The 17,657-nt window shown below is 39.8% G+C and overlaps 1 long non-coding RNA gene across 1 annotated transcript in view; it reads right to left on the reverse strand.

Annotated features, from left to right (window-relative positions):
- Positions 1-229: 229 nt before the first annotated feature.
- LOC133265661 (uncharacterized) overlaps positions 230-17,657 on the reverse strand; it is a 291,711-nt gene continuing 274,283 nt past the window's right edge. Inside the window, exons 3-5 of the long non-coding RNA XR_009742046.1 lie at positions 8,633-8,721; positions 6,771-6,850; positions 230-386 (exon numbers count right to left, since the gene is read on the reverse strand). This is a non-coding gene — a long non-coding RNA (uncharacterized LOC133265661). The remainder of the gene's footprint in view (positions 387-6,770; positions 6,851-8,632; positions 8,722-17,657) is intronic.

Here is a 17,657-nt window from a genome sequence, read left to right on the forward strand (position 1 = left end):
CTAAAAGTATAGCACAAACTCTGTACTTCAACTGCAAACAAGTAGTTGAGCAATGCCATTTCCCAGCTTAGAGGGTCACACTAGTTCAAAGGCCTAGTGCAAGGGCTCAGTGTGAAGGCAACACAAGTTGGGTATGAATACAGAAAAGGAAGGAAACAGGGTTGCAAAAAACCGTGTTACAAATCAGGTGGCTAATCAGAAAGTGGAGTCACTTATGCATGTGGTTCTCTGGCTACAGAGATGAATGCAAACCATGTCTTTCTGTAATGCCTGGTGCTGTTATTGGACTGGCCTTCCTGCCCATGGTGGACATGCACCAACATGGGTCTCAAGGGTCATGAGCAGCAGGGTCAGCTGTGCTTCCACTGGGAGGGTAACAGAGCCTCCTAAAGCAATGAGGAGAGAGAATGAATCACTGCGCCTCATCTAATAGATTGCAGTAATGTAATATAACAGCAATAACCCCCAGAGTACCATCTGGTGAACTTGTGACTAAACACAGCTCGTTTTGCTCAAGGCACACAAGCAATGGACAAGGATATATTTTATTCCGTTGCTTCACCCTGACCAAGCACAAGTGGTAACCAAGCTATTTCTGGGAACTTCAGATCGTCTACAAATCAGAGCTGAGAGCAGTTATTTCTCCCCTATGGAGCACATAGGTAGCTCGCTCTGCAGGAGGGCACTCAGAGGCGTAAACTCCTGAGTCTCGGTTATGGCCACCAAAGTAGACAGAGATCTGATCTCAGCTATTCAGCCACACAATTCTCATGCTGCAAAATTCCCTGTTAAACTCCTGTGTGTAGGTGGGTATTTCAGGTGGTATTTCCCAGGGATGCAGGAGGCCTGACTCTCCCATGAAGAATATTGGTGACTCATTGCTCTGACCTTGGTCAGAGTTAATCCTGCAGGAATGAAAAGGTTCAGATTTCAGTACTCACTGGAAGAAAAGAGAAAGGAGGAGGAGTAGCCCCCTACTAACGTAGACATGACCAGTGGCTCTGCCATCAGTTACAGCGTTGCTTGCATTTAACATTATATGAAAATATCTATTCAGAATGGAAAATAAGATCAAAGACAACATTTCTGTAGTGATGACATTAGCAACACTTCACTCTGCTCCCTCTCCTCCTCCTGTCCTTCGCATTTCAAGGCTGTTGCTCTATTCATCCGCTCTGTGCCACCCCAGGTTTATAACATCACATCATCAGCAGCACTAATAACCCGTGATTCTTTTCCCCTATTGTGTTTGTCAGTCAGTAATCTGGGCACTACAGTAGCGCAGCACTGAAAAGCTACAGAGTGTTCCTATAGCAACCAGCTAATCCACAGGTGGAAGGTGATTGGGCACCTTTTGCACCGGAACAATAATTTGAAAGATCTTTTTCAGTGTGCTGTTCTGCGCCATGAGTTCATTGTATTGCAACCCACCACGAATCATTATAAGCCATCATGAAAATGCAGCCACGGCTGCACAAATCATAGCAAAGAGAGACAATGTCTTCCAGCAACAAGCCCTTGAAAGATTTCATGGCAGGTTAAGAGGCCAAATTGTGTATAGGGGGATGTATTGTACAGGATAAAACAAAGGGCTTGTATAATAAGCCGATGCTGACAGTCTCCGAGTTGGGGAATCCCAGGGAAGGGTAAGAGTGTGCATGAATATGAGTTTTCCTGAGCTGTGGAAGGAAAACAGCCATAACAACAGAAAGTACTGGGCAGAGCTCCCACATACAACTCTTCCAAAAGCAATTACTCCCACCTGGCTATTCCCATTTCTCCTAAACCATCTCCTGTTACAGAAGAGAATTTAATATTCTCTAATTGAAACCTCTAATTTAAGGCATTTGCTTGGTATCCTCAAAGTCTGAAATCCCGGCCTGGACTTTCACAGGGTGATTAGAGAAGTCTCAAATTTTTAGATGCTCAAAGTAAGAAACCTCCAAGAAATACCCAACACCCTTCTTCAGGAAGTCAGGCTTCTTCACCTGTCTAACCTTAATAAGTAGTCTGAACTTGAGGTAGGGAGTGATCTTTCCAAGTAAACCATCTTAATCCATGCGTAAGTGCAGCACAGACAATGAGAGAACAAACATCTTCATATCAACTTCAAGCAACGAACCTTGTCATTTGCAGACTATATCTAATTTCTGCTCATTTTTCTTTGAAAACACGACTGGAAATGCTAGATATAAACCAAAACCTCTTTAAAGCTGAGTTGTACAAGCACAAGCATTTCCCATACAGCCACTGCAGTGGAGAGCAGAGAGTGCAAACAACGCAATAGGCAGTGTCATAGGATGGCCAAAAAAAAAGGAGATATGTAAAAATTCCAACAAAAAGAGAGAAATAACACAAGTGCTTCCTTGATCACATTGCAGAAGGAATGTCTGGACTTGATAAAAATGTCAAAAACTCTCACTGCATAAATCAGCTCTTTCAAGACTTGGTGGGATAATGGAGGAGAAACCTTAAAAAGAAAGGGCAAACAGAAGTTCAGTTACAACTTCTGAGATAGCAGCATAAAAAGCTTCCCTGCATTTACAGGCCAAAGATTACTGGGATACTTCCATCTTAAACAAATTTCCTAACTAGGAGACAATGAAGTCAGTGTCTCATTTGCAGCTGAAGACTTCTATAAAGCAATGTTTCCACTCAAAGCTGAATCAACAAACAAACCAGAACAGATACTGCTTTTATGGATGCTTTTTATACTCATCCCAAAGTAGGATGAATAAAATGGATGAGGCAGGTCCACATACTCAATACAAATGGACAGAAGAAAAGCTTGAATGGGGTCTAGGATATCTCCGAGGGACATTATTGAATATTCTACAGCAAATATCAATTTCTTCCTCTTTCTTCCCCCTCCTGCCTTTCACCTACCATACAATTCTGGAAGTTTTCTCTAATAAAGTTCACTGAAACAGGAAAATGTCTCTGGAAATTTCTTAATCAAACATTTCCAGCAAAACACCTCAAAATTCTTGACCATCCTTAATTGTGAAATGTATCGATTGTTCCTCTCAAGTAATTCATGCCTTAAAATGACATATTTTTGTTCCTTTCAGAGGGCTTGGATAGATAGCATTGTTTTCCTTTCCAAAGCACATCAAAGAGCCCAAGTTTTGGCAGGCTTTCTGTTTTCTTTAAAAAAGGAGAAAAGGAAAGAAAACATCAGCAAAACAAAGCTAAGAATAACTGCTCTTTTCTGAAGAGTTGTGGGCTTCTTCCCTTCTCGATTCACAGTCATGGCGCTCACTTCAGGGAGCTGCTGAAACAGAAAGCCTGGAGGTGGGGAGGTGGATCGCAATGGGAAGATCAGAGAACTGGCACAGGATAGAGAGCCTTTTGCCTCTTGATGTTCAGGCTGAATCTAGCCAAAGTCAGTCATTAACCAAAGCCGTCACAATTTTCAAACCCTTTATGGGCTACACAAGGTCAGACTGCAGCCTCTAACCCAGCAGACAAGTTTCCATGTATCTGCAGCTGATACTTCACTGACAGCTCTGGTGATAGCTACGCTCTCCAGTTTGCAGTATCTCAGTTTTAGAATTGAATAAATTCTAGAAAATGGATGGATTTGGGTTAATTATGGCCTTTTCCCTTCAGGACAAGTAGGTGCAGGATGTACATACCTTTTTTGATGGAAAAAAAGTTTGTATCCTGAGTAGCTCCCCCTTCTGCTGCAATGTTGAGCGGACTCAGACTGGTATTGCTCCAGGCTGGTATTGCTTCAGTTCTGAGTATCGTATTGCCCCGGACTCATTTTTCTTCATTTCATTTCTCTTTTGCAGCTGGGAACAATAATTTACTCATTACAGAGATGTACTCCTGTGGCAGGATCTGTAGTCTACACTGTTTGTAAAATACCATGCACTGTGGCCCGATGTTAAATATGAAGGAATGACACCAAAACAATGCAGGAGAAATACCACCAGCTCTTACCCCCTATGAAGCAACCTTTATCTTGATTTACTGTGTAACCAGGCTGCTTATCAGTGTCATAATCAGGTTATATTAAGGCTTAAAATTCTCCTGGAGAACTCAGAGTGGTAAATAAAGAGTGCATCACTTAACTAACTTGTAAATGACTGGGGCAAAGAATATGTACTCCGGAGGAAGATGACAGGATTCATTTCTAGAACAAATCGGACAATACGTGAAGTGAGACTGTGCCCTACTGGTTGGTACCTTTATGTGACCTTGTAACAAAGCATGGCCAATATGGCAGTAATACTGCATATAAAACAGAGCCTGGTGGAAAGTTGCTATTCTTCAAACTCGCTTGCATCTAGACATCTTTCAAGTGATTTCAGAATTTAGGGTGAAAGTGGATCTTAGGCCTTTTTTAAAAAGCCATTTCAAATCCTCATTCATATCATAAATGCTTTTTTCTCCTTTTTTCTGCAGGCCACTGAAATCTCTTGGGCCATGACATTGTCTGGCACTGAATGCAGCCCCTTTTTATCATTATAAAGAAATAATGAAAGCTTATGGTGGAGAGGCGCTCATATTTCAGTGTATGGTGCCTTCCTCATTCTCCATACCTAAGAATATATATATAGTATGATGAGAACATTAATTATTTCCAATGCACTAACAGAAAATTCCTGACAATTCAGTCATCCCTGCTGCCTAGCATGAACGTAAGTTCAAAGTAAAAGAAACCAAACATATCCGCACTTTTGTGCATTAAACATCAGCAAGTGACCTGTATTTTATTACAGTACACAGCTGTTTTATCACATAAGTAAATAAATCACCATTGAACCAACTTTGGGAACGAAGATTTTGAATAATAACACAATTAAGTTTTCCCACAAAGTCCAAATAGCCCACTTGCTCATAGTTGCTACAAGCTGTGATTCCCATGTGAAAGATATCAACTTATTTCCTTTTCCTGTCAATCATCAGTACCAAGTGGGGCCCTGGTATGTCAGGTCATGACCTTTCACTCTGGGCATGAGCCTGAAAGCCACTAGTGAATCAACTAGTTTAATTATTTAGGCTGTTTTTAATAAATATAAAAATGTGGCCTTAAATATTTCACATGCTTGTTCAGTTTGGGCTTTCAAGTACCTCTCATCAAGCCCACCAGCCTGAAAGTGTGCTCTTATTGGTAGGAAATCAGTCAATTAATAACCAAATCCAGCTTTTGGAATTAGGTTTATTTTGTGGATTTTGAGCTTCCTGGCTTGGGTATCACTTGCTTGTTGGTTTAGAGGACAAGATTCTTATTATACTTTTTAACATAAGATTGGAGTGGTTTAATCATCACCAGCAATGGCCTATTTGCTTACCTCCCACCAAACAATCCTTCAACAGAAAAGCCACAGTAGGATTCACTTGGAATATTTTCTACATCCTCTTCACCTATGGGAAAAAAAATGAAACAAACAAACATGAAAAAAATCCAATGCAGTAAAGTCCTTATAAGACAATTCTCTCAAAAATATTTCTGAGTAACGTTGACATCTTTGCTAGTGGGTCCCTTCGCAATGGACAGTTGCATTCCATTTCAGGCCAAAGTGTGATGACAACCTTCCTTTGCTAAAAATCCCAACCAGTTTTCTCAGCTTACAGCTCCCATATTCCAAAAACCCAGGCCTGAACCAAGCTGCTGCCTTCACTTAGCATTTAGCTCTATTGCATCAGGAGACTGCAGTAACCATACAACCACAGAAGTAGAAAACGACTAGCAATGCTTTTTGTGGATGGTGAACTAGTCATGTGGAATGATTTATGTTCAACAAACATTTATGCTTATTGCTCAACAAGCTTTCCAGCTGGGAGACACAGGGCAAAATTAAACTTTTGAAAGAATAAGCCTCTAAATTTGGACTGCCAGAGCCAATTTTTACTTTCGAACATTCCTGAAATGTACAAAACTTTCCCTAAAGTTCTCTTAGATTCATTTTGTTCTTCTTTCCCCTAGAGCTCTAAGACCATTCAAGAAAGTGAGTGTGAAGTACTGCCTATTTATAGATGATAACCCTAACTCTTATCCTTCTCCCTCCTCTCCCCCTGCCATGGTCCCACATCAAAGAGAGGGCTTGGGCAAGGGGAAGAGAGACGTTCTTACTCTAACTCTTCCAGTCACTCTCATGGGCTGCTGCAGAGGAGGGATGCTGGTTCTGGGGGAAATATCAGCATGCCAAAATTTGCTTTTCTTTTAAGCACAAGTAACGATCTAAATGCTGAAAGGTAGCACAAAAATGAAATCGCTTCAACACAGAGATCATCAAAGCTACCTTAATTGAAATGTTTTTGTTCTGGGACAGCTGAAAACATTTCATCTTGATACACTTCGAATTCTTCATTTTGATTTAATCGCTTCAAGGTGTGCACAACAGTATGTTAGAATGTACAGTATAATCAAACAGAAGTCAAATGAGGTGTTCCATCTTTATTGAAGTGTCCCTGCCTGATAGCGGTGCTTCTCAGCAATTTCAGCCAAATTGCTGTAGTCCTGAGAAAATCTTTCAAATTCACCCACGCCTGCATTCACTGATGAAAAGCTGTATCTTCTCAAAAGTTTTCAATCGGCTTTACTCAAGATGCATCAGGAGTGGCGTATGTTTATAACATGTGAGCAGCCCCCTGAATCTCCTGGTGGATGAGAGGTAAAACTCAAAGTATTGATCCAAGGATCTACCACTTTGAAATCAGATATGGAAAAATGCTAAGGAGCAGCAGTGATTCTTAGGGGTTTCAAGTGCATTTAGAGCATGCGGAATCGCGTGGAACATGCTTCAGTTTGCACTTACCTTATTTAGCTTTTCAAAGGCTGACCTTTCATGCACTAAGTTCAGCAACATAGCAGTCAACCTATTAATGTCCAAGGAAGCTGTGGACCAAATCAGACAGTTTAAATAACTCAGCTGTGAACACAGAACCCCATTATCATTTCTGTGAGGCTAATCTGAACAGCTGATTCATCTTGAGCAGTTTACTATGGACAATAGGTCTTTACCACATCCATTTTAAGTTTGAAATCAGAAGAGGGTGAAGAACTTTGCACTCAGACACTATGTTGGGAGGTGCCATATAGAAGGACAGACAGACAGAGAGGTTTATATTAAAGGGCCTTATTTCCCACTATATTTCACTAGCTCTATTGTGATATGATTACTGATTTTAGTGGAATAAAAGCGTGTTAATGAAATAGAGAGTTAGGAAACTGTATAGCCTTTCTTCCCCTACAACACACATTTCCGTGTTAAACTTGTCTCGGCTTTGAATGAATCTAAAGGTTTCAGTCCAAGAAGGCTGGCTCTACCATCACAGCTCTGTTAGCAGTATGGAGACAACACAGCTCATAAGAAGACCTATTCTGTCTTTTAGAAAAGGATGGGAATTTCTTGATCCCTACTTACTTTTTCCTTCCTTCTCCACTGGGGGTTCACACCTTTCATTACATGAGCCTAAAGGCTGTTGAGCTGAAAAATGCTTTCACATCTTTAGCACTGTCTAATAGAGAATCATAGAATCATAGAATAATTAGGGTTGGAAAGGACCTTAAGATCATTTAGTTCCAACCCCCCTGCATGGACAGGGACACCTTATGCTAAATCATATCACCCAAGGCCTCGTCCAGCCTGGTCTTGAACACTGCCAGGGATGGAGCATTCACAGCCTCCCTGGGCAACCCATTCCAGTGCCTCACCACCCTAACAGGAAAGGATTTCCTTCTTGTATCCAATCTAAACTTCCCCTCTTTACATTTTAACCCGTTACCCCTTATCCTGTCACTACAGTCCCTAATGAAGAGTCCCTTCCCCAGCATCCCTATAGGCCCCCTTCAGATACTGGAAGGCTGCTATGAGGTCTCCACACAGCCTTCTCTTCTCCAGGCTGAACAGCCCCAACTTTCTCAGCCTGTCTTCATACAGGAGGTGCTCCAGTCCCCTGATCATCCCCGTGGCCTCCTCTGGGCTTGTTCCAACAGTTCCATGTCCTTTTTATGTTGAGGACACCAGAACTGCACACAATACTCCAGGTGAGGTCTCACAAGAGCAGAGTAGAGGGTCAGGATCACCTCCTTCGACCTGCTGGTCATGCTCCTTTTGATGCAGCCCAGGATACAGTTGGCTTTCTGGGCTGCAGGTGCACACTGCCAGCTCATGTTCATTTTCTCATCAACCAACACCCCCAAGTCCTTCTCCACAGGGCTGCTCTGAATCTCTTCTCTGCCCAACCTGTAGCTGTGCCTGGGATTGCTCTGAATGACTTTTGCATTCAGCTTATTAACTGGACACAGGAAACTCATGTGAGTTCTGAAATCAGGCTGGAAGATGCCAGAAACAATTGTATCTCACAATTCTTTGACTCTCTTTCAATATGTACATGGAAGGAAAAGGCCACTATAAAATAGGAATGATGTAATTACATTACTCCTTTTCCCTAGGACTGTTATTTTGTCTAGTAGGCTGTTGCTTTTTAGACTTTATCTGTGTATTCAGCAATTCCATAAATAAGATTTTCATTATCAACATTGAAATCCCAAACAGTTTTCAGCTCATAATGAGGTTTTCACTGTTCTCAGGCAACGCTGGGAAAAGCCTTTTATATGATAAGATGAATCTGTGAGACAGTCTGAGCTAGGTGTATGTGTTGCCAAAGGCCTTACTTTCAAACAGTCCTCAGTTTCTTCACTCAGTCAGGTGGTGATCAGGTTCTAGTAAAAACAGACTTCAAATTGTTTCAGTTATCCAGTCACTGGAAAAGAAAAATGAAAGAGAAGAATAAAAGGGAGTTGTTACTATAAGCTCCTTTACAGCCTCCAAAGAACTCCACCAAAGAACTCACCCAAACATATGTTTAGAAGAAAATTTCAAGGCTTTCATTGATAGATTATGGCTTCCCATAGGATATTTCCAAGCTTAAAAATGCTAATGCTTGGAAAAAAGGGAGGTCTTTGAAATGACACAGAAAATTAATATATGCAAAAAATGGTTCTTAGCATACACTTTCACAAATACAAGTATTGGTGAAGAGCTCTCAGACTGCTGAGAAAGAAGATAAAAGACAGGCTCAAGACAAACTATAGTATCTGAAGAGATTATCTGAGAGGAGAAAGAAAGCGTGGTTCAGGTTACCACACGGTAACAACATGCTGGATTCAAATACTAACAGTGAAATGTGGGCTCAAATTTTGCACTGGAAGCCAATTTATTCTTGAGGAAGACAAAAGATTTCAAATTTAAGCTGAACGTGTGTGCTTAAAAGCCTTACAAGTGTTGGAAAGGTCAGAAGAAATACAGGAACCTTGTGTGACTCTATTTTATAGAAAGGTCAGACATTCTCCTTCAATTAAAACTGAGATGTATTTGTATCATTCATACTTTGAATTAAGAAGCAGAGGCTAGCACTGGTTGCAGAAGCTGAGGATCTACTATCAAAATCCCTTCTGTATCCGACTTGTTTGGAGATGCCAGAATAACCTTGTGGGGTGGGAAGAGGTGAAGGGGCTTAGCAGCTAGAGAAAGGCAAAGCAGTTGGTGCTTTAACTTGTATTGGAAACTGAACACATGGAGGGCCCAGACCCAAGAGAGCATGCCTGTGGCCCTGAAGACTTAAAACAATCATACAGGGCAGTCTGATCCTGGCATTAATGCTGTTTTTAAATGTCTAAAGTCACAGTGAGTTTTATGGCTAAATGCCATGATGTTCTTTGAAGATTTAAGCAGCGTTACATTTCACTGGAGATAACATGCCTTTGGAGTTGAATGGCAAGTTCCATAAATTCCTCTTGGATAAAATCTGAAGTAAACATCCCAAAGTTTTGCATGGGTTTCTTGCAATTTGTTTAGGAGCTTTTGTGTCAAAGGGCACTGGAAAATGGTTGGCAATGTTTTATTTCACTTATTAAGAATACTTTTTGAGTATGCAAGTCTATGCAAGAAATGTTTGGAGAGCACGACTGTGCTGCAGTTTTGCTGAAATAAATGGCAGTTTTAATTAAAACAATTATACAAGTCTTTGTTTTCTTCAACTTGTTTGATTTAGTTGGTTTCTTTAGCAACAAACAAAGCTTTCATGGCTTCTTCACATTTGCACAGAATATTAATGTTGCTGCCTTTGATTACAGAGTCTTGTAGGCTTAAGGAGTCTCTCAGCATATAAATCTCAAATCACTGCCAGGATTACATGAGCAGCAGCTATGAGGATGTGGGTATTTGTATCTTGGTAATCATTAGTGTGTGAGGGAGGAATCCAGAAAATGGCTAAAAAATGCCTGACCATGAGGATATGCAGAACAAGGGCATTACACTGCAATTATGAAAACCTGTCAGCCTTATTACAGGTTTAGCTCTAACTTCCCCTTCCTTCCTAAATTCCCCTCTTGAAAATGGTAGGACAGTGACATACAGACTGGCATCCAGTATTTACAGTGTCAGCTATGATACAACATCAGTTAAAACATATGGTCCAAGGGAGGGCTGGCATTTGATTACTGCTGTTGCATTGTGACAGGTAAGCTAAGGCTGGATTAGCAACTTCAGGGTGACACGACCAACTGAAATGAAGCATCTCAAGAAACTACAAAGCCTCTAAATTAAATTGAAGAATTCAACAGTAAATTAAAAAAAAAAAACACTCCAAATTTTCCGTTTGGAGTTTTGGTTTGTTTTTTTTTTTTTTCCTAGTGATTTATATCAAAAGGGGAGATTTTAAATAAAAAAACACCCAATTCATAAGAAATTACTCTCAAGAATTGATTTTGCTTTTAGTTTCTTCAGCTGAAGTTACTCCTTATACCTGAATATCCCTCTCCTGAAATGGCCCCTCAAATGAGAACACAGAGCTGTAGCTGCCTCTCGGCTCCTGGACAGAGAATTAAAGCTCACACTGTCAACCGCAGTGCCATCCCAGACATATGTTTATATGAAAGTACCTCTTGTCTTGAAAGGATGAAGGCTTGCCTCTGTCAGTGTGCGCACAGGGGCTTCATCAAGGCACCTGTGATGCTCAGTAACACAGCTGGACAAAAAGGAAAAAGAAAGGGTGACCTAATACTGAAAAAGGCTACTTCTGTCTGAGAATTCCAACAATTGAGATATCAATAACTTTCAAAACCTTATGATTCACTTTTTAGTTGGCCCAAGTTTATGGAAAAAAAGTTTACAGTGATGATTTGGGTCTTTTTTTCTGTAAAGCTTCTAATTTTCTTCCATTTGTTTCTTTTCTTTAACATTCTTGATCAGCTCTACTACAGCACATTCTTGTTTTCCATAGACACATGTATGTTTGTGCTTAAAATATCAATTCATTTATCTGCACAAATGTTGACAAAAAAGATAAGAATCAGTATAAAAAGAAAGTGGTCTCATTTGGGTGTTTTGTGAAAGGAAAGGGAGCTTAAAAATGCATTTCTCTCTGGAAATGTGGGTTCGGCTTTTGGCTCATGTCAGAAATCAAAAGGAACAGCAGTAGTTTGGCAGTGCTGGGAGTATCAGAGTTTGACCAGCACTAAGGGCTCAAATCCATTGTGTGCAAGGGAAGGAAGATAATTGATGAATCTCTTGCTACAAAAAGCATTGCTTCCCTTAAAATTCACCATGAATCCATTTAAAATATCTCATTTAGTTTATGCCTGTTGCTGTTTTTAACATACACTTTAACATTCATCTCTCTTTTTTTCTTAGCTGCTTATCTTGAAATCAGTACATTTTCCTTTCTTGAAGCTGTAACTTAATAAAAGCCAAACTCTTTCTTTCCAAAGAGTTACAGCTCCTCCCAGATGAGTGCATCTAGGTCGGGTTTCAGCCTGGCAAAGATATTTTATGTTTGAGAACTAAAGGTCTCCAGAAATTGGGGTTCGTATTGGAACGCCTGACGTAGCCTTAACCATACCAGCACATGCGGGTGCTTGCTTTAATAAAAAAGCCCTTAATCTCATTTGGCTCTACCTCACTGGCAGCTTGAAGTACTTGAATCAAACAGTACAGCTGTGAATTGTGACACTGGCTGGATGGAAGCCCAGAAAACTTTTCCCAGAGAAAACCCTTGAGGGAGGAAAAAAAGTAAAGAGAAAAAGAAGGAGGGGGGAGAAAAAGGTTCAACAACCGAAATATAATACAGTGGAGAGTGAAAAAACCCACAGCCAAACCTGCATCACCCCTCTAAGAACCTGAAACAAACCAGAAAACCCAAAGATAGATTGAATTCTTCTTCAAAAGGTTACTTTGTAAGGCAGGAGGGCCAACCTGGGCAGCCCTGACTAATGGCCCCAGTCCATCTTTTCTGCACTGCAGCAAATAACCAAACTCAAGGATAGGAATAGGAAAGCTGACTTATACCACCCCTTCAAAATCCATTTAAAAGAAAAGGCAAGGAAAGAAGGTAGCGTTGATTTTTAGTGAGGAAGAAGAAAAATACCCAACTGAAGAAATTAAAAGAGGGTTGAAAGCACAAAGGCCATAAACAGACTGAGCACAAGTGTGTTTGTGGTATTTATAAGCTTATATTTGTTTGAATCCTGAGGACGATACCTTCCCCTAAAGCAGATAACTGAGCAGTAAGGAAAAACAAAACAACAAAACCACAGAAAGCACATCTGAATGGAAGGAAATGGTCTTTTTCAGAAGGCGTACTCTGGAGTCATAAGGTCAAGAGGTGAATTTCTACTGAAGGAAAACATTAGAGCTAGATATTTCTCATCTGTCAGTCCCATTAAATACCATTTTTTAAGGAGTCAGGACTGTGCCTTTCTTCAAGTTAGCAGGATAATAAAGATTCTGTTGCCTTTTGCAGATGTTTAAAGACATGATGTGAAAGACAAATTCCTCAACTAAAACCCTCAAGAAATGTCACTTCTGTGTCTTGCTGAAGGAGCTCCAGCACATTCTCTACATAAACATCTGCTGGAAACATTTTAAAAAGAAGACTGTCTGAATAATGGCTTTTGTGGGGCTTTTTTTCCCCTTTTTCCTTCTTTAAAGAAAAGAAAATGAATTTGTGGAAAGTTCCCTCTTCCAATGCAACTTCTCTTTGCAAACATGCCTCAGCTGGGCTGATCTGAGGAAGTGGGCTGTAAAACGAAGGAGATGTTGAAAATACTCCTCCAAAACAGTCTGTATCAATCACACCGCAGAGATAGTCATAAATCAGTGCTTGCTTTGACTTCAGAAAGTTGTTGCTCTTCATTGTTATGCTAACTTGTTTGTGACAATTACAGCAAGGCTCTATTTACATAATAATTGGATTTTTCTATTGAATTTAACAGACAAGGGGGGAAAAAAGGAAAATTAATAACCAACATTGTGTCACAAAGTGGTAAATTTGTGGCATAAATTGAGAAAAGGAAAAATAAATGAAAGGAAACCCAGTATAGTCTACTTACTGTTAGCTGACCTTTCACTCTACATGACTGTGACAAGCCTACCTAGACTTTCCCATTCTTTAATGTCTGCCACATTAAAGATTCAGGATGGATTTATCTTACTTTACATTTATTAGAAGGAAATCTATACTTCTGGATGCATTACTTCTATTTCAAACTGTCAGAAATCAGAGATAGATGGAAATCCCTCCTGCAGGTCCACCTGTTGTTACCAAATCACAGGATGTTCCTTCTCACACTGACTATATGCCCATTGTTAATTGGGAGGTGGTGTTTAATGCAGTTGATTAAAAACTTCATTAAACCTAACAGATTCCATGTAAGAAAACTTCCAAGGATTTCAGAAACAAACCTCTAAGCGTGCAAATGCCACTGGATGATTAATATTGACATTCTTACATATAAACACGTAGGAAGAGCTTTCACAAGAAATGTTATTATACAGAATATAGGTTTAAGATTAACATCAGATGTGTGACTGCTTCTTCAGGACGAAGATGGAGAAAGATGAGTCTATAGCAATTTATCTGATAGGTAGCCCTGATCACTCATCTCCTTAACCAGGAGATGCAGAGAAAAGGCTGCCAGGAACTGTGGGAGCACAGAGGAAGTAAAAATTAATCTCTTATAGTAGCGCAATAGAGGGGTACAGTAAATGTTATACCTGGTTCAAAATCAGGAGCACAAACCAGGTATTGTCTGGATGGAGATCTGTCTAATGGCACAGCTCGAGAAAGTGCTGAGGAAAGAAAAGAGGCTGAAACCAGGACAGAGTCTCAGAAGATCTTTTCCATTACTAATGCCCATCCCTCAGCACTGTCTTCCTATGTGGATTTACACACAATGTACACAGAATTTACCTCAGAAAGGCCTTGATACTTCCTGGCTTTGGTAAGGTACTCAAATAGAAATTACACTGTTTTGGCAGAGCTATCTCTGAGAAAAGAGAGATCCAAGAGGCCACATATTCATTTCTATCCCTTGGTTCTGGACTCTCCTGGCACTTTACAGTGATGGCAGCAGCATCATATACCTGCAGGTTTTTTTGTGCTGGTCAGAGGAGGTCCTAAAGTGTTAACAACACTCTCTCTCCTTCTGAAATCCAGGGGAGGTGAAGACCTGATTTCCTTACTGTTTAACATCCCTGATTGTGTCTCAGAAAGCTTTCTGAGCAGAACTACTTTCCAAGCTTAAATAATGTAGGTGCAGAAAACCAGTAATATTTTCCAATTGTTTCTTATCTGTTGGAGATTTCTTTCATAAGACACTAACAATTGTCTTTCTTGATGATTAGTTGCCATTGTATATCAGCTTGATTTTTGTATTCATATGCTTTCACAAAAAAGGTTGAAAGTTCAGTCTTTCCCAGTTTTCCCATCATGTAATAAAACATCTTCCGTGTGATCTTAGCTCCCAGAATCCCTCATGACTTTGACTTCACTGTTGGATGCAACCTTGTGAAATCTGAAGTTCACTGGGTTTGTGAAGAAAGCAAGCTCTTTATTTGTGCATGCCTTACAGATGCATCAAGAAGACTTTGTGATGTGATATCCTCAGGCTAAAAGTCGAGCTAATTTCCTCTGTATGAAAATTATAACCATCTCATTTAACACCTCCTTTAATTAATCCATTTGCTTTTCTAGCATATGTATACTTATATGTCTAGTGATACGCAAAACGACAATAACTATCTGGGTAAGCTTTCAGAACATATTCCAGGTTTCAAATGGAAAGACATCCAAATACTTCTGTAACTTCAGTAATAAAAGATAGGGAAATTGAATCTCTCATCCTTTCTAATAAAGGAGCAAAGAAGGTCTTGGCTTCTTGATAATTTTACTCAAATGGTGACTGCTGATATTTACTCCACACTTTCTCTGAATAAAACCCTCTAAACTATATAAATCTCCCTGCACCACTATTTAACACAGCTGATAGACACCAGCTGTACTGTAAATAGTGAGGTTTCTGAACTTCTGTCAGTGGATAATATCCTGTTTTGAATCACTAATTCCCCTCTGCAGGTTTGATGATGGGATATCAGGACAGCCTTAAGCATGAGCTTAAATATTTGCATGCAGTGAAAGCTGTATGAGAAAAGTCTGTATCAAAATGGTTTTTATAATAATTTTTTTCAAGGACTTTTCTGCAGAGTTAGGACACAATCATTTTGTGGAACATTTTACTGTTCTGTCTAATATCTTACTAGTATTTCTGCTGCAAGCCAGGCAGGGAATGCACCTTTTTATTAGCAGAGCGGGTGTGATCTTGACAGGTGTAGTTTGATCTTTCCCACACTGACCTTCACATAACTTCATACCTGACCTGAATGAAGCACTGTCTCAGAGGTGAGACAACTTGCTCATGGAGAAGAAAATTATTATGCTTGTGAGTTATGTGATGCAGCTTTATAAAATGGAGTGCATTTGGGGTATATGATCGCAAAGCCCCATGTTTTGACAATTACGCAGCATATGCAAAAGGCACAGTTCATTTACTGATACCCATGGGCTCTGTACAAAGCTTTCTATATAAACACAGGCTACATCCTATTCAGAAAGGTGTGCATTGGTTCTTTTGTTTCATTAACTGCCACTGTCTAATTGTAATTTTGCGGCTTCAATGCAAATCACAGCATTTTACCCTAGTAAGCAACATTAGAACTGCGTTATATTTGCACTTTATGCTGTGGGAAAATCCCAAGAGTAAAGTTTGGTTTTCATGTTTTTGATTTTCAGAGATGGAAAAGAAATATCTCAAAATACTTAGAACTAATAGATGCATTTTACCATAAACATGCTTGTTTCTCATTCAACCATTCTGGGAGAGAGGATATTCACTTCTCCAGAAAGAAGGAAGTTGGGACCTCCAGCCTAAGTAATTCCTCTGGATGAAGGATGCTGCACCCAGGCAGGAGCAATTTCAAATCTCAAATACTCTTTCCTGCATATAACATCTGACATGTGGCTAATAAAAGGAATTCAAATGAAAGGAGCACCACTACTATGTATGCATGTTACTGTTTCAGGTAAAGGCCAGGCTTGTAGCAGGGGCTGTTACGGACTTAAAGGACTAAACCTCTTTTGGCCTTTGGCTCTTTCTGCATTCCATCAGTACGAGGTTTCTCTGGAGTACAGAGATACCACAGCGATGGCTGCATCATTTTTTTAACTCTCAGATGTTACAAAAACTCTTTGAAGAAGGAGGCAGAGAAGGAAATAAAATGATTGAGAGCTTAAAAAAGAGGAAAAGAAAAGCCCTCAAACTTACTCAGTGTATTGATATTCTTCAAGGTGATGAGGATGTGATGAAAGAGAGGGATGGAAGAAAAGCCATTACTATGCTTGGCCCCAGAAATTCTCCAATTATTGCTAGAAAAGCCAAAGCCATCTAAAAAGCACTTGAAATGGGTGATATGTGCTGTTTACACTCTTTGGAAGGGGAAAAAGAAAAATCACAACAAAAAACCTAAACATCTTCTCCAAAGAGGGGAAAGGTTAGAAATTATTTGTGCTGCATTGATCAATTTACGCGAGTTGTCTTTCGATGGATTGTATTAATGGAACTTCATTTTCTTTTATTCAGCTGCTGGCCAATTTCTTCTGGACTCTTAAAAAGATCAATGAACACATCTCACTATCTTTGTACAAAATGAGCCTCTATTTTTCCCTTAAAGTTTAACAGACTTTATTATTTTCATTTGTAATGGATTTTTCTGTCTCCTTTTTGTTTCAGCTCCTGTTGTGATTTCTCACGTCTGTCTATTCTTTCTTTTTCATGGATTTTGTCTAAACAACTCAACTTTGCCTTTCTGCTCACTACATGCAGGTAGGAAGTTATGTCTTTATGTCCAGTAATGTACAAACCGTTAAGATTAAGCACAGCTCCTTCTTTAATGCTGGTGTGAGTGGGAGGAACCATCACTATAATGAGACTAAAGTGAGAGCGTGTTTGATGAAATCCAACCAGCAATGTCAGTGAACTGTACTTGTAAATAGTCTCAGTAAAGTCCATCAAATATTACTCAACGGGAGAAAGGCTAACAAGTTATGAGCAGAGAGAATTAAATTTAGCCAGCAAGTGTTGTTTGGTTTGGGTTTGGGGTTTTTTTCCTAGTTTTGACTGATCACAACTTGTTTTAACCCCACATTTTCATTCTTTCCTCAGTTCATGTTAGGAAATGATGATGGTTCTAAAAGAATTTAATCAAATACTCCTGAGTGTTAGAACTTCAGATCTGGTCTTACAAACTTTTGTATACAAAACCACACTAGTAACATGAATGGAACCATTCATTAAGGCCAGATCA

Source organism: Pezoporus flaviventris, unplaced genomic scaffold (genome assembly GCF_033815535.1).
Source record: "Pezoporus flaviventris isolate CSIRO_AGI_PZ_B2104156 unplaced genomic scaffold, CSIRO_AGI_Pfla_v1 ptg000006l, whole genome shotgun sequence".
NCBI lineage: Eukaryota > Metazoa > Chordata > Aves > Psittaciformes > Psittacidae > Pezoporus > Pezoporus flaviventris.